The 5,973-nt window shown below is 52.2% G+C and overlaps 1 protein-coding gene across 4 annotated transcripts in view; it reads right to left on the bottom strand.

The window, feature by feature from the left end:
• Nucleotides 1–5,973, bottom strand: part of CAPZB (capping actin protein of muscle Z-line subunit beta) — a 137,774-nt gene that overhangs the window by 49,206 nt on the left and 82,595 nt on the right. The gene's annotated exons all lie outside the window — the stretch shown is intronic.

Here is a 5,973-nt window from a genome sequence, read left to right as displayed (position 1 = left end):
CAATTGCCCAGCAGCGGCTTTCTTTTTTTTTTTTTTTTTTTTTTTAAATATTTATTTATTTGGCTGGGCCGGGTCTTAGTTGCGGCATGCGGGGTCTTTAGTTGTGGCATGTGGGATCTAGTTCCCTGACCAGGGACGGAACCCGGGCCCCCTGCGCTGGGAGCGCGAAGTCTTAGCCAATGGACCACCAGGGAAGTCCCAGCCCAGCGGCAGCTTTGTTACCAGGACCTTAGTTGTCACCAGAAACACCCTGGGCCCTGGAAGCAAGAGTTTCCAAGTGAGCTGATGTAACGCCTCTCCGAGTGTGGGTGCCCCGCACTGGGGACACCTCACCCCGTCCTGTAAACCCACTCAGAGGGTTTGCCTGAGGAAGCAGAGGGGGAGCCCAGGGGACCTTGCTCACCCTCCAGGACCCCACCCTCCCCACCGTGCGGACGGGAAGACCCAAGTGCAGGGAAGCGCCTCACACAGGCGGCAAGGTGGGGGCAGGGCAGAACTGGACTCTGAGTTCCAGACTCTGACCCAGCGATTCCAGGGAGCACAGGCCCCGCTGGGCCCGCAAGACGAGCGGCTCCTGCTCCCATTCCCCCTGCCAGTGGGGCTCCGAGGAGAGGCGGTGGAAAAGGAAGAGAATCGGGGGGAGCTCGGGGTCTGCGCAGTCCCTGCCCGCCCACCCCGACTCCTGCGCTGTGGGCAGGGACCCGCGCCACCGCCAGCGCCACCACCCAGCACAGCCTGACCCCAGGGCCGCCGGCCCTCCTCGTGTTTCAGATCCGGCCTCTCTTCTAATTACGCTATCACTGGACGCCGAGAACAGTATACTTTTAAGTACAAGTTCAGACCATTTTCTTCACTTGAAGACTGCGAATTATAAAATGTGCTTTTAAGGAGAACACTGTTAAATGTACACGACAAGCGTAGGAAGCAATCTCCCAATTTCGGCAACACCATAACGTGTGCGAACCGTGCCCCTCAGATTCGGGCCACTGGCACGGGCTCCTGAGGGTCACACACTGCCAGCCGGGTCTCGTCACTGAGGGTCTAACACAGGGGAAGCCGCCAACATTAGGAAAGCGTTTCTGATCAACACATGCTTTATTCTGCTTAGAAATCAATTTTTCATGTGCCATTAACAACAAAGAGCTTTCTCAAGAAACAATAAGCCTCCCGCCGTTCTTTTCTTAGGCAGGTGCCCCAAACCACCCCAGAGATAAATAATAAACAAAGGCAAACTTCCTGGGCTGGGTTTCAGCCATTCATACCCCAAAGCTTTGCCTTCTAGAAGCTTGCAGGCTGGAGTAAGAAGCCAGAAGCCTTTTCTAAAGAAGGGTCAGGAAGGGGCAGGACAAAGAGAAGACAAACTGAAAGGGGAAATTGAAATCACTACATGTGGGTCATCCAGGGGCACACACAAGGCTCCTGTTGTCCACATGTAACCCTACGCTTCCCGAAGGGGGCGAACCAGGTGCTTGGAGCCTAATTAAATTAACCGTTCCCTGGCCAGGAGCGACCGCATCACCTGTGTCTGTGCTGAGAGAAGCTGGGGTCTTTCTAAGCCACCGGCTCCTCTTAATGAAGGGCTGGTCCCCGAGGGATAGGGCCCGATCCACAAGCACCTTGAAGAAGCCAGAGGCAGAAAACTCACTGGGTCTAAGTTATGTGCGCTGGCTCCTGAGGGCTTCGCGCAGCCACCAGGCCGGTTTCAGGAGCTGCTGCACACGGGGCAGCCAACTGCCTCGGCCTGGACGGCCGCGGGCAGGAAGCTCCCCGACCGGCCTGGGCCCAGCCTCCCGCCGCAGCCCCACGGCTCTCCCGCGAGCCCCTCAGCCACCCCTCCAGCCGACATCCTGACAGCCTCTCCACCAGGATCGCCTGTCCTCCTCCCGGTGCTACCTAGTGACCCCCAGTTATCCTCCAAGGCCCTCTCCTACGCGTGCCCGAGGTTTCCTGAGCCAAGGCAATGCCCCTCATCGACGGGATACGCCCCTGCCGCTCATGTTATACAAGACTGGGCCCCAGGCCGCACGGATTCGGGATGGGGTGTCTTTCCTCGGGGCAGGGATGAGATGTCTGGATGGCCCTGGGCCTGGCGTAAGGCTGGCGGGGCTTCCTAAATGCCGGTGGGACCGTGGTTGAATTGTGGAAAAGGGGGGTCACTCAGGTGGAGCTCTGACCTTTTGAAGCCCATGTCTGTCTCAGTGGGAAGCGCCCCCCCAGCGCTCTTCAGCGCCTCTCCTAGAGCTGGACTAGGGACCAGCTGGGTGGGCGAGGGCGAGAGTGAGAGGGTGATGACCTGGGGCGGCACCGCATCACTGTGACCAAGGGCCGCCCAAGGCGGGTGCAGACTCGAGCTCCTGCACCTTCCCTGGGGTGTGGACCACCACCCTGCGAGGACCTGTGGGGCCGGCCCTTGCCCCTCACACTCCACGCAGGCGCCTCCTGAAGCTGGGCCCATAGCCTCCCCTGTGCGAGGAAGGCATGCGTGGACAGAGTGGAGATCTCTTCCCGAACGGCCTGCGGTCCTGCTTTCTCAGGCTGTGTTAAAGCATTATTGCACTGGGTGCAATCTTATAAATCACCTCAAATCTTTCTGGGAAAAAGACCAGGGAAAAATACATTAAAACAACTCGTTTATCACATGGTCTTTTTGCAAAGACAATGTAACTTCATGGGCCGGACAGAGGGTCCATCTGTTTTAGTATTACCGTTTTAGTGTTATTAGTATTATTAAAGCAATGATCCTAACAACAGCAAACATTTTTTTTTAAGTGCCTGCTATGCGTGAGACACTCTTCTAAGCACAGAACACACACCCTCATTTTATCACCACGGCAACCCAGTACGAAGCAGTGGTGCTACTGTTATCCCAATTTATGCCAAGTTCTCATAATTTACAGATGAGGACACTGAGGCACAGGGAGGTTAAGTATAATAACTTGGCCAAGGTCACACAGTTCGCAGGTGGCAGAGCCAGAATTCCAGGAAACCCATGCAATCCCACCCCAGGACTCCTCAGAGCCACCCGGGGAAGCCAAGGACCTTGTGAGGCAGGACCGAGGCTCAGAGCCACATGCCACAGTCCTGGGTCTTTCCACCATATAGAGTCTCTCCAAACTCTCAAGACCACAAACTCCTAAACAACCCAGACAGTGCAACAGTCCACCAAAATCCCAGTGACGCTGCCGGTCCCTTTCAAGTGGAACCGTTCACGCCGTGCGAGCACGTGTGTGGCACGTGAGTCTGAGCGGGGGTGGGGGCCAGCACTGATGTGCCACGTTAACGCGAGGGATACCCAGAACAAGTCGGTGGCTTTTCTTCCCCCCTTAGCACAAAAATCATCCTGGCTGGCTGGCCACAACGTTTCACACTGGATTCCTTCCCCTGGATGGATGTCTCATCAAGGTTTTGTTTTAATTTCACCAAGTCAGCCAGAGAAGATGACCACGCATGGCCAAAGAAAAATCTGCAACTCTTCCTATTGGGGAAACAGTCAGATCCGCTCAGGAGTAATGATGTCTCCCCTTCGTTGTCTGTGTCTTCCTGGATCAAGAGCGCCTCTGTTTCTCCACTTTGGCTCATTAGGAAGTAAAACCCAAATCCTCCAGATAAAATCTACCTAACGTATGAAGGATTTAATACAGTGTCCCCATCCTCAAAGTCTAACAGGAGAGAGTGGGGCACAAGTGAAGACCCAGCATGCTCTGTGCTCTGGACCGGGGAAGTACTGGATGCTATGGAAACGAAGGGGGTTGCCCAGAGCTTCTCTGGAGGGGAAGAGGAGCAGGGGAGGCTGGGGTACATGCCTTGAGGAGCTAACATCTGAGCTCAGTTATAAAAACTGAAGCACGTATGAGGCAGAAGAGGTCACAGAGAAGCCGGCGAGACTGAGAGGCAGGAGTGCCTATCTGGTCAAATGAGTGCAGCGTGGAACGCCGAACACTGACGGCCACACAACTCTGTGAAGATGCTGAAAAGCCCCTGCACGCTTTAAAAGGGTGAATTTTATAGTACGTGAATTGTATCTACATAATCACAATTTTATCTCTATTGTTTAAAAAAAAAAAAGGTGAATTGAGAGAATATTCCAGGCAGAGAGCCCAGGCATATTCCAGGGAACTGTAAGTTCCATGCAAATACAAAAAAATTGGGGTTTCCAGTAGATAAGAATATGTTACATGACCTAAGTTTTAGGTTGGTAAAAAGTGACCCCGGGCATCAGGAACCAGGGGCAGGGTTATCTTTCTCTTCACTCTTGTATCTATCTGGCTATTGACCCTTACAACCCAGAGCTTTCTACATGAGGATAAATTAATGCAGCACATGGTAGGGATGCATCAACCAGCCTGGAAGCCAGAGGTGGGTCTTCAGTGAAGTGGGGCTAGATCACCAGATGAGCCATAGCTGCCCTGGTCCTCAGTTTCCTCATCTCTAAAATGGGCCGGGGACTTCCCCGGCGGTCCACTGGTTAAGACTTAGCCTTCCAATGCACGGGGCGTGGGTCTGATCCTTAGTGGGGGAGCTAAGATCCCACATGCCTCGGGGCCAAAAAAACAAAACACAAAACAGAAGCAATTATTGTAACGAATTCAATGAAGACTTTAAAAATGGTCCACAGCAGAATGCAAATTGATACAACCACCACGGAAAACAGTATGGAGGTTCCTTAAAAAACTAAAAATAGAACTACCATATGACCCAGCAATCCCACCACTGGGCATATACCTTGAGAAAACCATAATTCAAAAAGAGACACGTACCACAATGTTCACTGCAGCACTATTTACAATAGCCAGCCAGGACATGGAACCAACCTAAACGTCCATCAACAGATGAACGGATAAAGATGTGGCACATATATACAATGGAATATTACTCAGCCATAACAAGAAATGAAATTGAGTTATTTGCAGTGAGGTGGATGGACCTAGAGTCTGTCATACAGAGTGAAGTAAGTCAGAAAGAGAAAAACAAATACCGTATGCTAACGCATATATATGGAATAAAAAAAAAAAACCCAACAACAAAATGGTACTGATGAACCTAGCTGCAGGGCAGGAATAAAGAAGGAGACACAGAAAGTGGACTTGAGGAAACGGGGTGGGAGGGGGAAGCTGGGGCGAAGTGAGAGTAGCATCGACATACATACACTACTGAATGTAAAACAGTTGGCTGGTGGGAAGCAGCAGCAGAGCACAGGGAGATCAGCTCGGTGCTTTTCAACAACCTAGAGGGGTGGGATAGGGAGGAGGGGAGGGAGGCTCAAGAGGGAGGGGATATGGGGACATGTGTAGGCATATGGCTGATTCACTTTCTTGTGCAACAGAAACTAACACAGTACTGTGAAGCAATTATACTCTAATAAAGATCTATTAAAAAAAAAAGGTCCACAACAAAAAAAATCTTTTAAAGAAACAAAATAAAATGGACCCAAACTGAACAAGATGGATGTCATGGTTCTCCAAGGCAGAGGAGAGGCACTTGGTGGGGCTCAAGGTGGTAAAAGAGTAAGAGGGGGGGGCTTCCCTGGTGGTGCAGTGGTTGAGAATCCGCCTGCCGACGCAGGGGACACGGGTTCGAGCCCTGGTCCGGGAAGATCCCACATGCCGCGAAGCAACTAAGCCCGTGTGCCATAACTACTGAGCCTGCGCTCTAGAGCCCGCTCACCACAACTACTGAGCCCGCCTGCCACAACTACTGAAGCCCGCGCACCTAAAGCCCGTGCTCCGCAACAAGAGAAGCCACTGCAGTGGGAAGCTCACGCACTGCAACAAAGAGTAGCCCCCGCTCACCACAACTACAGAAAGCCCGCACGCAGCAACAAAGACCCAATGCAGCCAAAAAAAAAAAACAAAACTTTATTAAAAAAAGATTTAGTTTGAAAAGAGGGCTCCACTAATTTTTTTTTTTTTTTTTTTTCCCCCGGTACGCGGGTCTCTCACTGTTGTGGCCTCTCCCGTTGCGGAGCACAGGCTT

Source organism: Physeter macrocephalus, unplaced genomic scaffold (genome assembly GCF_002837175.3).
Source record: "Physeter macrocephalus isolate SW-GA unplaced genomic scaffold, ASM283717v5 random_35, whole genome shotgun sequence".
Classification (NCBI taxonomy): domain Eukaryota; kingdom Metazoa; phylum Chordata; class Mammalia; order Artiodactyla; family Physeteridae; genus Physeter; species Physeter macrocephalus.
This window is presented reverse-complemented; position numbering and strand designations above follow the sequence as displayed.